The sequence below is a fragment of the Botryllus schlosseri genome, chromosome 9 (genome assembly GCF_051294905.1).
Source record: "Botryllus schlosseri isolate E-star chromosome 9, Bs_hap1, whole genome shotgun sequence".
Lineage (NCBI taxonomy): Eukaryota > Metazoa > Chordata > Ascidiacea > Stolidobranchia > Styelidae > Botryllus > Botryllus schlosseri.
Genome location: NC_137244.1, coordinates 26441954 through 26459745, shown reverse-complemented (window position 1 = coordinate 26459745; position 17792 = coordinate 26441954).

Here is a 17792-nt window from a genome sequence, read left to right as displayed (position 1 = left end):
TTAAAATTTGTTATGTAATACAGCATAATCACATCATTAAACAGCGGGATAACGTATTGGTATGTTCCAATTCCACAGCTACAACATGAAATGGGTTGCGGGTTCCAGTTCGACCGAGGTCAACTGCACCATTAACTCCTATAGGCGACCTATTAGGCTAAGTGTTATAAATTCATCTATGGCCTCCTCATCACTATCTGATCAGCGTAAGTGTTGTATTATAGAAGCCTAGGACCTAACCTAACAAATCGGCAGCTCCAGTACCATAATGCAGTATATCGGCGTACTGTATGTAGAATGACCGAAATAGCAGAATCACCACGAATACCTAAATACCGACCTACTTCTCTACCGGGAGGAAATGACTCCTAATAATTGCGCATACATCCACAATATTGTGACATTATGATAAGCCTCAGTAGATCTGCGGAGTTGATTCAGTAAAGAAATCCGACACGAGAAAATCTGGTCGACTTATAGCATTGCCCACTTCTAGGTTTCATAAGACACCGCTTGCACGGATCATGAGATGGCCGAGGAAGAGTCTAGCTAGATAAACCTCCAACACTTTGTAGGAATTTTTTAGTCGACGTCGGTCGGACTCGAACCCGTGACCCATTGCCGTTGCAGCTGTGGATCTTACCACTACGCTATTTACCAACGCATACGTGTGTTCAACTTGGTCTCTAGTAAGCCACTGATCTTCTTATTCAGCAGCGGGCAACTTCTTCAGTTGGCGGACTGGATATAGGAAAATTAAGTAGGCCTACTTGGCAGACCGGATTGCTGAATCAATACATTATTCACCCATTATCCAGATATCCACTTATACATTTTACTAAAAATGTGACTGGACCCTGGATCTGTCAATGCGTCGGAACTGATATTTTTGTCATTAACATCCCAAGTGTCGCGGCCAGACTTATCAAATTTTTGGTTGGCCTTGCAAGTTCATAATCCGATCAATTCATTTTCGAGTATATAACTAGTTAAGGAAATTACCTCGCGGGCCACTCGAAACCTTGTCGCGCGTCACATATGGACTACGGGCCACGGGTTGGCCACCCGATGTGTAAAGTATGTAACATATGATCGTGGCTACATTAGGGTCATTCGGTGGTCTGTGATTGCGATTACAAGCACACAATTTTCAATTGACATACAATCATTTACCATGGAGTGTTTTTTCCACAAGTTATCACGGTTCGCATATTACCGGACAGTGGACATCTACAATGCCGATAGTATAATTACTGCTACGACAGCTGACGGATTCATGGACAACGCTTCTGTCAAACGAAAATCATCGTTATTGATCTTAGAAGGCACTGAAACATGTCTACTCCGAGGTACGGAACTGGGGAGTGGGCAGTTGGGCACACAACTAGACAATGTTACACATGCAACAGTGGCGAGATAGCGTTGTGATACGTTCCACAGATGCAACACCGATGGGTTGCGAGTTTGAGTGCGACTGACGTCGACTCCAGAATTCCTACTTACGTCTTGGAGGCCTCTCTAGGGTCCTCCTCGCCACGTGATCCCTGGAGCGGTGTCATATTGAAATTTATACAAACCTACAAATCGGCAGAACAGGAATACTATTAAAGAATATCAGCCTGGTGTAAATACCACAGTAGTCGAAACACCATGATTGCCGAAAAATATGAATCAAAATATTGCGTACTCGCACTTGTATTTCACTGTGAATCAGAATCTTATGAGTCGTATGAATGAAAACGCACAAGACGCAATGCAGAATGCAATGTCATGAACAGATAGGATGTCGAAAATGCCAAGTACGGTCTATCAATGTAACAAATTCAACCCGCCGTATTGGTATTATCAGTATTAATTCCCGACGTAACAGTGCCTGAACAATTTCCCGCGCTCAGCAGGCTAATTTCACTCCCTTCGGCTTCATATCTTCCTGGACTCGACGACTGGCGGGGTTTGCTAATTTCTGTCAGGCTTCAATCTATTTTATCCTAATACTTTGATTGTGAGTAAATAGTGTTTCTATATTTGGTATACCGTATGAATTCAGTGCGTTTATTTAGAGGCTACGGCCATCAAGAAATAAAAATGATCTCTGGATGAACCTCTCGTGCTGATTTCTCAATCGTAGACCAAAGACATATTGTCGATACTCCACACACGTCATTCATCGTGCTTTTTTGTGAAGAAGACGCCAGAACAGCGACTCAGCGGAGGAGGAGCCGCGATAAACCTCCGACACTGCGAAACGTGCTACAGTCGAGAATTGCACCGCAGCAGTCTCTCTTTCCAACGACGGTAGATTATCCAACTGCATCAAATAAGCGGGAAGGCTTACCACGACGCAGAACAGTGCTCACGTAGGCACCCGCGAGTGTTTAGTTGTCCGTCTGACACTCCGCGTTCTTCGGGCGACCCTCTGTATATGTACAGAGCGGACAGGAAGAAACACGAGCACTCTCCAAAACAGATCAAGCATCACAAGCATTCCCATCACGCCGCACAGGTCTCGTATGCTCTGCGGTAGTCTACGTACTCCGGTCGGGGCGTTGCTGGAGATCAGAACCGTGGCTACGCCGCTTATAAGCCCGCTGAAGAATATGATGCAAGTCCCAAAAACCACGCGCCTTATCGTAACGTTGATAGGACTCCTGATCATCTTCCGAGATAGTTTAATGTTTTTATAGAACGTACTGAAGCATGTCGCGTCGTCCGATAGAACAGAGGCGTCATCTCGCGGCGATGAGTTAACAGAGCCTACTGTAGCAGTCTGTCTGTTTTTCTGAAACGCCGGGTATAAAGACAGAGACAGCATCAACAAATGAACTAAGCAAGTCGCCGTGCTGGTACCGACAGTGAAAGCGAAGGCTCCTGATTTATTTTCGAAACAGTCGTATTCTCCGTACATACCGGCTGGATTGATAAAGTGCCATATGAGTAGTACTAAGAATGTAGTTGTGCACATCAACAGAAACAGTATGTTTAACCATCTCACTGGCCCGCTGACTTGATCGCTTACGCACGGGTGTAGAAAGATACGTCTTTGCTGAATCCAAACAAACATGTACGTTCCGTAGGTGACGAAATATCCAGTCACTGAGGTCGACTCTAGTATATATTCGCACAATCCAGATGTTGTTCCGTCAGCGGATATGCTCATATGAATAGCACAAAGTATGATGGAAGCTAGCAGTAGGGCAGTTGTCATGACGTAAGTGACGAAAACAACCCCGCTGTTGAAACCGGATTTGGTCGGCTTGCGTATCCATCTCTCGTTTTTGGTTCCCCAAAATATAGAGCTGACTAGAATCCAACCACATATCACAGCGAGGGCGATGTTCGTTGCTTGAACCGCCTTTATCGTTGTTTCCCAGACGGTAGTTGAATTACTTGAGTTGGACATTACATAAGCTGCGTTTCATTGGTCCGATTGCAGATTTTGGTGAACAAAAAATCTTCGGTTCCGACAACTAGCTCGATTGTATCGCTAGGACTGTATAAAAAAATGAATGGAATATTAGATCGTGTTCAGCAAAGTTCCATATTGTTATTAAAGATTTACTCCTTTCAACAACACCTCAAGATTGCGATACAATCAACCGACTCATGATATACAACATACAATACATATGATCTGTGCTCTGTGCATATACTTACCATGAGTGCATCATGTGCAATGTGCATGTGCGTTGTGCATATGCTGCTGGACAAGGGAGGTGCATAAATAGCCTTGTGAGGCTTTTTAAGTACTGTACCATCCATCCATGCTGTCCCAGTCAAGCTGAGCCAAGTGGGGAAGTCATCGACACCAGTGTTATTAATCGGGTCTTTCGTCTGACCCGGCCGGGATTGCCAGTTCGAAATATTCGGATTACAAAATGGCACTCTCGAAATTACAAAGGTTCTAATATGCAACAAAACCCTCAGGTTTTCACCTTGTCTTCTTCAACGGCTAAATCAAAACGCTTCAAATCTTGAGGGGTTGGCATAATAGTAATTGATCTGAGCTGAGAACACGTTATCATCATGCTGCTACTTCCTGACGGTTCAGCTCACAATATGTGGAATAAACTTGATCTGTAGCATTTCAAATAACACGTATTTGACCATATGTTGCATAATATCGATTGGTCTACATTGAATATACCTTCCGAATAGATACCATAAATTACTCTACGATGTTATTTTATACTATACGTCAATGTGTCTGCAATGGTATTTAGTAATTGTCGTTGATATATCAAACCCCCAATGTTTAATCTAAATCTACAGCGATATCTTTATGATGAATTTATGTCGATCGCTATTCGGACAAGGTGAGGATCTTGCCTCAGAATTTCAGAAATTCGCCCTGATCACCTCGGGCGAACAACACTCTTCCATTGTCCACTATAGGCTAGTTTTCTGCATGGCCCGATCAAACCACATTTACTTTCAAAACAATCAATTTATTTTTATTTTCGATTTGACAATATAGTTGGGATGCATAGTTTTGGTATTTGGTGAATAGGCCTACTATGCTTCCAAATTCAGAGTTATTTATGAAGAATATTCCAGCATTTTAGCGATGTTTTGTTTGAAAAGATTCACAGTGGCGAACCCGAGATGCAAATGCGAATTTTCTTATTTTACCAAGCTTCTCTTGGCATATATATGTCCTTAGGCTTCATATCAATGCCGAATCATGTTATATACCACCACAAGATCGACTGGCAGAGCTACGTTGTCTGGTTTCAGGTTATAGCGGGGCCTACGATAACTTGAGTATATAGCATGTTATCACGAAAGTTACTGGGAACATATTGTTGTTGGCGTTGCATGTACGCGTTTGTAGGCTATATAGTAAACCGGATAACCCATAGCACGGTAGGTTAATAAAAATGTGATGGACACGCGTCATCGCGATAGCAATGTAACACCGTCTACCTTGGAATTCTTATTCCGAAACGCAAACATCTTTTGAATATTTGAAGAGTCTCTTGAAGGTACGGAACTTCAATAAACAATTGAGTATTACATTCATATTTAAATAAACGCGAACACAATACGACCGTTGATATACAACGTTACTTTCAGTTCTCCACCATAGTTGCTGGCAATTGCCCCTGACGAGTGTCAGCTGAACATGAACACATTCGTGTTTATTTCAAAATGAAGATATGTTGCAAGTTGTAGATTTAACGATATTTTGGAGACATAACAACGTCCATCGACCAACATCCACAGCAATGTTCATAATGAATGTTTTATTGATATGCTGAGGATCAGTCCACCCACCAACAAAAGCCAATATGTTGAATGCGGGTTGACATATGCGGATGCGACGCTTCAGCATGTGAGTTAAATAAAGTTAGGGTTAGGAAAGGAAAGGACGTAGTTTATTTTGCCCTTGATGTTTTTGCGGCATATATAAACCGACTCATGATACGCATACACACGATCTGCGCATATGCATATCATGTGTGCATGATGTGCAATGCATATGCCGCTGGACAAGGAAGGTGCAGATATAGCCTTGTACGGCTTTTTAAGTCTTGCACCACCCCTCCATGCTATCCCTGTAATGCATGAGCGCCAAGCAGGGACGCCATGGATACCAGTGTTATTAATCAGGTCTTTGGTCTGACCCGGCCGGGGATTGAACCCATGACCTACTGACCAAGAAGCTGGACGCTTAACCATTACTATATCTTGTCGGTCATTACGCTATCTTGTCGGTCATTACGCTATCTTGTCGGTCGGTTGTTATGCTTGGACATGGGGTTAGATTAGGGTAGGGATAATTATTGTGGTTATAAAGTCGCACGCACAAGTGTGACATGCTTAAGTGCTGCATGCTCATTGCTGAACTATCGTTTTTCATTGCGTACTATCCTCAAATTTCAATCATTGAGTAGTCACAGTAACTCGGTGGTCACACCTCTGTGCCGCAAAGCAGAGGTCTCTGGTTCGATTTCTTGTGGCAGCCTTCCAAGGACCCAGCACGGTACTCAAACCCATAAGCGAACACTGGAACATCCCAGGCTCGGTTGCACATCTTCACTGGCTTAGAATTTTCCAAACTGTACGTATCGACGACAACAACTGTTATGCTACGGCGAAGTTTGATATTAAATCTGTAACTGCTACAAAAACGGTATATTGCGACACGTTGTTTTAATCCTCACAGAGACACTAATGAAGATATAGCTACCCTCAATCCTAATAGTCGTTCAGGCTACATGACAATCGCGGTTAACACAACATAGGAAATTACTCACCAAGGCCATCACGAAACTGACATTTAAAAGCGCATCCTGTCAGAGGAGTGAGTTATTATCTCGTAAATCACATTCTTTTCTATCGCCAGGGTAATTGATATTATGAAGATCTGAGGGATCGTACCTGGCTGGAAACACTTGAATGTGCATTGCAAATTATTAAGAAATACAATCCGCGAGCGCAGCGTATCGTACATTGCGTATAAAGAGTGCATGCCTACTTAGAAAGATATACATGACAAAGATGTCCGCTTTTATACATGAGTCATCACTGACCCTCATTGCATAATTAAAGTTGTCCCCAGGTAAATGGGGTAGGCTGTTCTGCGGTATTAGCACGGTTCCGACAATACGAACACAACTATCCTTTGCTCAAACTGCTGCTGCTGATTTTCCAAACAAAGTTTTCATAATCATCTGAGTTTAGGCTAGTAGATTTAGAACGTCACACAATTACGCTTTCCGTATTCCATCAACAATCCTAGTTCAAAAGTGAATCCACAATAGTTCATGACATCGATGACTTTGAAGAGGAACAGTTAGTCATCGCGCAGTTATTTCAGTGCGGTTGGAGGAAGTAACCTGACTTTGAACCTGCAGATAGCTGGGTAGGGCTGCATGATTCTATCACATTCCAAGAATCCAATATAAAAACCTATACGATGGAATGTGTGATTACCAAGCTGGACAGTGAGCAGCGTACAGGGCATACGCGTTTATTGCTGACACCACGTGTTATATGTTTTCGCATAGTCGTTTATTTTGTCCGTTGTAAATTCGATTGAAATTCAAATGTAAGCAAGCTCCGTTCAAATATACGGCTTTTACAGTTGGTGTGGATTGTAGAAGGACATGATTTGTATGTGATTATTGATTTTTAGCTGTGGATTAAGACTCATAGATCCGCAAAAACAACAAATAAAATGTTATGACGTCGCGACACTGACGCGTGTTGAGAGTGAGATTGTTATACATTACAAACCACCAGGGTTGGTGCATCTATTTTGTAGACGGGAACTATGTAGATTGTATACTATTGAGACGAATGCTATTGAGGCTATGGAAGGCTATTGAGGCTATGGAGGACCATTGGAAACTATTGGGACTCTGGATGACTGCTGACTCTATCAAGACTCCGAGTATCAAAACAGCGCGTGCGATAATAGCGAACCTTTCAACATAGCGAGCAATTCAAATGCGAAATAGAATAATTATATAACGTAGACGTTGCCAAAAACATATGAAAACACTGAACACTGTGCCTTTTACGTTTTTTACAAAAATGATACCAAACCCCAAAAAAATCTGTACGCAGGAAACCGAGAAATATGATTAAATTTGTAGAGATAATCTGCGTTGTAGGTGTCAGTAACGTTATTTTCTGGAACATCTGTCGTCTTAAGTAGTATGTTTTAGCCGAGAGTTTAAACAAGCACGTCAAATACATAGATGAAGCTTGGAGCATCCTTATAAGTGTTGCGTCAGTAGTCCCGAGTGCCGTAATGTCGGCACTTGAAGGAATCGCAAACAACGATTGCCTCTGTATTCGCCTTCTGCTATATCACCCGTAATAGACCCAAGATTCCGTACTCGAAATTCGAATGCGACAGGATATAGCAATGCATTGAGTTCAGTAACACACATCTTACGAAACCACATTTCCACTTGATATTCTCGCGCAGTTATTGGTAAAACGATGCTATCCCGCGCAGAATAGGACAATTAGATAATGCTAGTTGTCTAATTGGTATAATTAAAGCGAAATATGCGGTAATCTAATTATAATCTAACTTGTGAAATGTTTTTATGCTTTATTTCCAATTCTATTCTATTCTAATCTAATCGTTGGTTTTCCTGAAAATGCTGCATGAGAACTCTATCGTGCGAAATGAGCCCAGCAGACATTTGTCATTCTCCTGCTTGAGAACAAACTCTGCTTTGATATTTACTTAACTTAAATTCAATTTCCAAGTTTTCACGAATTCAGTAATTCTAATTTTAATATATTTTATAGTCTGTCTAGCTACTAGTTCGAATTCTCATACTAGTCTAATGAAACAAAAAACTGAGTAGATATCATTATAATTCTAATATAATTTGGAAAAGCTGAATATTTTCTAGTTTAACAACTCTGATTCCGTCCGTAATCGCTTTACCAAAGCGATTTGACACCGCTGATAAATATCACTTTACCACTTTTCAAACATAGCTAGCTATATAGTATTGCTTAATATTAGTAAGTTCGTGTCAGTTCTACCACGCGCACATTCTCAATTATTCACACGTTGTAATAGTTTTTGATAAGATATCTTACACTAAATAACAGCGTGCACGGTTGCGATCAATATATGAATGACGAGAGCTTCCACATGTCTAGCCTACTTTCAACGCAGTTTCGTTGCATATAAAATCATCCCTTGCAGTTACTCACTTATCAATGCAATCGCCTTTATAGTTCATAGCTGTCTGAATGTCGGATGCATATTTGATGACCAACAGCAACAAATCTCCTTGGTGGAATGCTGCCCTAAGCGTTTTCATATTTCTATTGGCTTGTTGAATATTATTGATACCACGAAACGGCAAAACAGCGCGACACTGCTAGCCGATCCTGCAGAATGCGAAGCATACGGTAAAATTTGAGCAATTGCATTGATCAACATGTAACCCCGCAGCGTGAGACTACGACCATGATGTCGTCCCGTTAAGTCAAACCACAGCTGAACAAAAAATTGTCCCAGTCCCTTACCAACATCTGTAACTCGGAATAACCTTCATACGGGCACATGCAATGTATTTAGTACTATAGGCCTACCTGGTTATCCATATAGATTATTTATCAGACGGTTTGCAATACTCGGTGAGCGAAATGAACCGTTTCATTCTAATATACCTTCCACAGATCACTAGACAATGTAGACAAGAAATGAAGATGGACAGTATTATACAGAAAATTACTGAAATACTACCGAAATCCATAAATGTACCCATAAATAACAAAATCAATGAAAGTGGATTAAGGTATATCGATTCTGCTACCTTACGAAGAATTTCATAAGTTCATAGTCGATATTCACGGTCTGGCAGTTCACTCGTGAATACTGAATATACATAAAAATCTTCGCCCTTGCCGGAATCAATTACTACGCAGCGCACATTATCAAGTTTCTCTGAGCCTATTGACTGCGATGAATTGTATGTGAAGGTGAACTGTGAACAGAACATAAGCATATACGCACATTACAACCTCACTCAGCATTATATCGAAAGTAAGCCGTGTTCAAGTTATATACTGTAAATGCCTAGCTCAAAACTAAATGAACTCGCAATCAAAATAAGATTTATCCGCTCGTTCCCGAATAGATCTTGTTTTCATGTGTTATGAGTCACATTATAGAATTAAGATTGATAACGTGCTTTACGAAGAGGACACATTAGTTAATTTATTGACATTTTCAAGATCATACAAATGTCTCATATTACTCAGAACTTTAAAAAGGTTGATATCGTGAACTCGTCTATAGAACTAACCCGTTCTTTTAAACCGCTTCCAACCAACTCTACGTATCGTAATATTCGGCGTTTTCTGTGCTGTCGTTTATACATGTATCTCCAATTCTCCATTGACCTATATGATATATTATAGAACGAATCGATAGAATCCAAAGTATTAACACCACTGAGTTACATCTCGATAGCTTCGGTTTTTACTTCTTATCCCTTCCCTACCAGAAAAGCATAAATACCAGCGTTTGAATTATACATAAACCAATCCATCGGTCCTGGAGGTAAAGTTTTACAGGACGCGAGAGAACATTTTGCGAGTGTCTGTTTCATATCTCCGTGACTTGACAGGATGCTAAAATAAATGGGACGACACTTCCTGCTTTTGTAACAACACATCATCAGATAAACGCATTCCACATTCCATGCTCTCAAACTAAAGTTAGAATTTACGCACACGTCGCACAGCCTTCGTACATGCTATCATGTGAAATTCTTTTATTCAGATGTCGACGGGAGGTTTTGTAAGTTCTATTGTTCGAAATATGCGTCACAATCTCACAGAATTAAGAGTAATCACATTCTACTTGACTCGGCCTTTGAAATTTACTTTTGGTCGACTATTATCGGGACCACCCGTTGGTGTTGCCACAACAGTTTTGTAGTCTGATAAAGGCCACGTCTAACGCAAGTTACACTGTATTTCTCAGGAACTCGGAACATAATGCATGAACGGGCTGACGATGGGCTCGAATTGAAAACTTGGGTGTTACGTCATCCTCTAACAACGGAAGAATAATTTGAAGAGCTTCTTAGAGGTACAGAACTTCAATATACAATCGAAGAATACAAAATTTTCTTTCACGTATTGTTGCAATTCGGCCACCTCCTACTGGGGCTTAATATTTTAAGTGAATGCGAAAACATATATTAATTCAATTGTATATTGACGTTTTGTACTTCCAATAGAATCGATCCTTACGAACACAGATATGATAGAGAGAGAAATAATGATATATTTGCCACCCGTGTAGATCAATGGTGTCAAACATACGACTCGTAAGAAGTACTTCCGTTGAATAATCCCTCAAGACAGCGGTTGTAGAGTGTGTTCATGCTCATAGGCTACATTATAAACAACCGAAAGCGGTGTTGTGGTTCACTCTAGTCACCATAAGGCATAAAGTGCATGCAGATTTCACAGTTTTATGGAAAAATCGAACAAAAATTAGTTATTCGCAGTAGTGAAAGGGCACTGCGAAACCTTTGTAAGCGGGTTACACGGAGAATATAATTCGAATATCTGTGGTCACACTGCTACATCACTTCTTACTCACAAGATCCCCAGCTTCGAGAGAAACCCGAATCGCAATAAAGTATATTAAAAAAGTATATTAAAAATCATAGTATAGAAACATTTAACGAATAAGATTAGAATTAGAATCAGAGCATAGGAATATTACGCAACTTAGACTATATTAGATTACTGGCATTTACCTCTAATTTAGTGAGATTAGACAACTTGAGTTGTCTAGTTCAAGTCCGACTTTCTGTACGATCATTTTCCATTCTCGTGCTTATGAGAATAAAATCTAATTCGATACGAATTGAACATAATTCAATCTCCAAGTTCTCGCGAATTAGTAACTCCAATTTCAATCTAATTTGAAAAAAATTGTAGCTACAATTTTAATTCTAATCTAATTTGAAAAAAGTGAAAATTTTCTTGTTGACCAATGCTGCTGGCAGCACGCAATAGTGGCAGTATACGTGACGTCACCGCATACATCGCAAGATTTCACGATTGATCCCAACTGTAGACTAATAATGAAAATCTTTCCGCCCGAATATTCGCCCCTTTGAATCATTAATGAGCCATTCGCCATTAATCGTGTTACAATCGTGGCCTTTGTCTCGATACATCACTTATAAGCAGCCGCTCTGCAATTCTCCTTCGGCCAACATCGATTACCTATGTGTTATATAACTGACAACGTTTCTCGCAAGGAATGGGCTGCTCTTTTTCATCTCTCGGGGCCAAATAACACGAATTCGCACGAAGCAACAGTACTAGATTCGCATAAATCTTCTGTCGACCTAGATCAGTGGATTTCAACAATTACTAACCTCCTTGCGAACCCTTACGCTTATCTGCAAGTCTTCGGCGAACTTCAAATTTTCATTGAGTTACAGAAACAAGTATATAGCACATGACGCATAATTATTATAGAATTCTGCTGAACAAAATGAACTATGTGTCAACAACAGTGTTAAAATAACAAAACAATTACAACTAGGGTTGCATTTTAAACAAAAATCAATTTAAAACAAACATGACTTGATTGTTTTTTAGCCATCACGAATCGTTAATTGAGACATCCCGGTGTTTTGTCGTTGGCAATTGAAAATAGAGGTAAATAAGGCTCCTTCGACGAAAAAGGCTTCCGACCACTGTCATAAACAGACCAAAATATCTAAAACCGAGACTATAGATCGTTTATGCAGCATTTTTGACGGTCGTCATCATCATCAGAACAGCAGTTCCGATCTATATCTTCCTGCTACAACTTTTGAACCGACCATGATTTCGAGGGATCCAGCCACTCCATAGCGTATATATACAAGGTATAGCTTACCTCGACTGACTATATTGGGTGCAAATCATCCGTATGCTCATACTACATGTTTTATCGAAAGTATTTACACAATTATTGCTTAATTATACAAAGTTAGAAAAAAATTTAAAGGCATTTTTTTCAGACACCATTTGTTTCAAATACAACCCTAGATATAACCTGATATTCGCGCAACACAAAATCGACTCAAAATCGGCTTAAACCTATTAGTAGAAGTTGTGAAGTATTCTAGGTATTCTGGTTCTTAACCGCCGGTCCGTGACTTCCTTTCTGCTGGTCCGCCAGCTATATAAAAGTTTCGTACCTTAATTTCAAAATGCAAGATGTCAGGCTTGTCCATTGATAAAATAAACAGAACGTGAAATTTCTAAGTGATTCAGAACTTCGTGAGGTAACATTGGGCCTGGGAACATGTTCGCTTTGGCTTGAAGTTCAAGCTTGCGACAAGTACGAGTGTACTCGCTTAACAGCGCAATTCGCACAATCATTCGTTTTCGATTCATTCATTCTGTGGATGACTCGGTATCGGTGTTGCGAGGTGTTTTCGTGCGGCATTGTATTCATAGTACGTCTGGTGGTAGAGGGAAATGAGCAAGGTAGCACGACAAGGTACTTGGTCCGACTCCGACACGCCTCTTTTCTCGATATTGTCGAAGAGATGAAAATTATTCTAGTTGGCGTGGTCGGTTTATCCACGGCCATCGGCGCGATACTTCAATAGACTCTCGGCGATAGCACGTTTATCTGGGCAAGCCGATTTTACTCCACCTCAGCTGACTCACCACTGTCAGAATGCGATCATGAATATATATGATTACGAACAAAACCCTCAGAATATCATTCTTTAGTACCATAGTTGGAAAAAACGACTGCATACTTTACCTTTTGGATTGATTTCAAATGTTGCAGGTGCACCGGATCGCCAAATACTTTTTGAACTTTTACCGGTCCACGAGGTTAAAAGGGTTGAGAACCATTGTTCTAGGACTAGTTTTGCATATACAACAGAATACTGTTACGTATACGTAGAAGAAGTCTCATCATATTCAGTTGAGAACGTAACGGAAGTAAGCAAAATCTACTTTAGTACTCCGACAAAGAAGTACGTAACTGATCACATCTGCTAACGTAAACTATAGAAGTAACGATTTCCTAGTAAGTAAAATAGAAAGTAATCTAGGACTAGTTATGTCTAAAAATACAAACTGTTAAGCATAGAATTGGAAGTCGTCAAACATCGCAACCACTTGAGGTATTACCTCAAATAGACAAAACATACTTGAGTACTTCTAAAAAGTAGACGTACTTAATTACTGGCCACCTCTGCTCAAGAGCATGTGATCTTATAACCGTCAAACTAACCCTAACCCAATTAACCCTGTCTCCAACCTTAATTACAATCCTAACAATAACCATAACCTGTAACTTAAGCCTAGCCATAACTTCAAATCACGTACAATCACAATCCAGTCTTTACCATGCAATGTATGTTAGGCATGTATTAAAAAAGCTCCTTTTTGGACTCGAGTGGTTGTGAATATTGACTATATTATTCATTTCATGGTTGAGAACTATCTTTCTCTCAAATGTCATGCTTCCTTGTATGTTATCCTTTCTTGTAACCAGTGTGTATGCCTCTTATTTACATGCGGCAGGCTAAGGTGGGTGTCTGATTAAAATACTACTCCAAGTCGTTTCGGCACCCTCCTATCTTTTTATAACATCCTAATCTTGTAGTGTATTCATTTGTCATAAAATAAATAAAATGATGATGATTATGACGATGCTTAATTGCTCAAATGTTTGAAATGATTCGACCAGGATATAGTTTTGCCTATTTCCATTGAGCGAATTGCTACCGCGAGTAGCGCGGACGGAGAGAGGTCAACATCGATCGGTCGAGTCCTTCAAATATTTGATTCGGTGGCAGATTTCCAACGTTTCAATACCCGGGTAATGCTGAGAACGCAGAACATACGAGGTGGAACGTATATTTCCATATATGGATTCCAAAGCTACTTCGCAACAGAGTTTGACAACTAGAAAATTTTCAGCTTTTCCGAATTCGATTAGAATTAGAATTATAGCCACATATTTTCCCCAAATTATATTAGCATTAGAACTTAGTGAATTCGTAAAAACTCGGAAATGCAATTGAATAACGATACAGAAAGATCGGTTCGTATCAAACCAGAGTTCATTCTCCTAAGCATGAGAATGGCAAGCTTGGTTCGTTTCGCATTATACAGTTTTTCTATAACATTTTCAGGTAAACCAGAAACTAGATTACCGGTATTTCGACCTAGGATTATGCAGTTGTCCAAGGCTGATCCGCGACAGCATACCCGTTTGACATCTCAGACCGCATTATGAGTCTGAGAATTCGAAATTATGCTCTTGGGCGCACTTGCGTCTCTTTGGATAGTCAACATCTTCCGCACTCCTTGCCATGTAGTACATGTGGAACTGCTACTGTTGGCGCTTACCCCTGACCAGCAAAGCAAAATACATTCTGTTTTATTTCAATATGAATATATAATTCAATTGTATATTGTAGTTCTGTACCTCAAAGCGTCTCTTCAGATATCTAAATTCGATTTTGACTGCTATTCCGACACGCTTTCGAAAGGAGAGTATCCAACCATCCATACATGACGAATCAGGTAGAATACGTCACTAATCAGTACAGCTGAACAGTCATATATACTTACATGCATTCTTGTCATTCACTTGATCGACCCAAGAATGCTATACGCATAAGGTGAACCCAATTATTGTGGAGACGAATTTATTCTGTCATTTGTAGAATCGGCTAAATGTTTGCGCATGTTGTTTACCCATACTTCAAATCCAGGATTGTTCCCGAAGCATTAAAAAACAAAGGAGGATCGAACAATGCCATCGAAATCGGGCTTGTTGACTCGACAGACGGAAGGCTATACCGCAATGAAGTGTTTTTTCATAATGCTAATTTCATTGACAATGTCATCCCTGGTCTTGTACAATTCGCTTTTGGACGCTGGTTGCGAGAGATAACAAACGTATCGGTGGTCAATATCTTATGCTCTTTGTGCTTCCGACAGTCATTTCATATACGAACTTTCAATCGGCGCCTCTCAGTTTCCCTCTCGTGCAAACGTGAAGTGATGTACACTGTGCATGTGCAGTGATGCATATTATTGGCGGCAATTTCGTGCTCGCTGCTCGATTGAATAATAGATGATGCTTCTCTTGCAGAATAATTTCAACATGTTATTTAACGGTCAAATTCGAATCTGTGAATTTATTTATCATCAGTTCAGTTCGGCTTTGTTATTAACAATTTTATCAGATCAATACACCACAAGACTGCGATACAATCAAAAGATATTAAGGTGTCGAGACAACTTGGAGTAATCTTTGACATCCGACACCCACCTTGGCCTATAGGCGAAATAAATAAGAAGCATGTGCACTGAATGAAAAATAATAGAACATTGCTTAACGAACAAGCGACAAATATGAAGTGGCATTTGACGGAAGACCAAGTCGATATATCAGATCGTGGTCCAGTAAATCTCGGGCGACGTCCCGACAATGATATCCCAAATCTCTAGGATTTACCATCATATGATAGTTCTTTCATTTACAAAAAATTAGATACCCGTGTTGAAGCCATTTAATATTTTACCCGTCTACTCTAGCGATTACCGAACCACGATATGACATATCGAGTTCGACTATACTGACACGCCACTTTATTTCCATCGCTGGTCCTTTTAGTGCTGTTTTCTGTTACTTTTCATTCAGTCCACATTAGGGCTGGGCACAATGATTCGAGTACTCGAATCTGAATCGATTATTAATTTTAATGATTCGAGTCGAGTAGTAAACTACGATTTTTTTTTCGAGTACTGAAATTATATGCTCCTCGCAACTGAAAGTTATTTTACTAACGAGAAGTATAGTTTTGATACTATTTTCCACCGAGGAAACCTTGAAACCTCGATTGGCCGCGTCGCAGCATACGAGACATAGTGCAAAGCTACGAACTTTACTGGAAATAACACATTTCCGAAGTCATGATCATCCCACAACATTGTCATGAAGTGCAATGAAATCGGTATGGTCGAAAAAAATACCGAAGTATCTTTTAATGCGACGGATAACAAGCATTATGTTTTTTGTAGTGGCATAAAATGTACATATTTGAACTTTGACATAGTACATTCTGTTGTGACGTCATAATAAGTGGTACTCAAATACTCGATTCGACTCGAAGCGTAATACGTGATTCAGAATCGAATCACTCAGGTACTCGATTTTGCCCAGCCCTAGTCCACATGCCTCTTATATATATGTTAAGGCCAAGGTGAGCGTCTGATTGAAAGACCGTTTCGTCTCATTTCCATATTTACATTTTATGGCAATCTTGTTGTGTTTTCGGGTGATGAAATTACTAATAAACTGTACTGTGGTTGTAGCAGCAACATCGTAGAATACGTTCGTATACTTGTCGTCTTTGAAACTAATTTCCTAAACGCCTGATGCATCTTGTTGGCAAATCATTGAGTGCTTAACCGGGATGTTTCGGTGTGATGTCTTTTCATTGTATCGCAGTCTTGTGATGTTTTGAAACGATGAAAATATTAATAAACCTGATTGATTGATGTTGCTACCGCACCACCTAGTGTCTGTTATCTTAGTTGGATCCATTCTTGACCACGTGGTGGAGTAAGTCACCTTCTCCGATTACGATTCGCAGTTGGCAAGCAAGCTTTGAAAATCATAATGCCAGAGTGCGTATTCACATTTCACAGCCGTGTACCAACCGTGATATGCGGCTGCAAATATACGCCCGTGGTAAACTAAACCGGACCCTACCTCAGACTTACACCGCGGCTTAAATCAAGTACTGCATTTTAATCCAAATGATGCTTGCACGTAGGCACATAGAATTTATAACCGCGATCTAATTCTGATTTAAGTTCTGTCTTCGTGTACCACCTTTAGGGTGTAAATACACACTCTGTTTGCCAAGAAGCAATTATCCGCTCAAATTTCCTCCCCAACGAATAGATCTCATTATTATAAGTGTCACGACACAAATATAAATGGAAAGACAGCCAATATTTGATTAAATCATTGAAATCTCTTTTGTGCGAACATCACAAAAATAATTATATGCACGGACTTGAATCTCATCCGATATAACAATAAAACGTAATATATACAAATCAAGTGCGGTGAGATTCCACCAAAGTTTTGGGTTGGTAATTCTAAATAGCATATTTCCAAAACGCATATGCATACGAATGTAAGAAAAACGTCACAGCTCCATAGTGAGTCTACAAAAATTATGGATGATATCAACTTTCGCAATTGACCACATGTGAGTAGAGGTTGTCAGGGTATT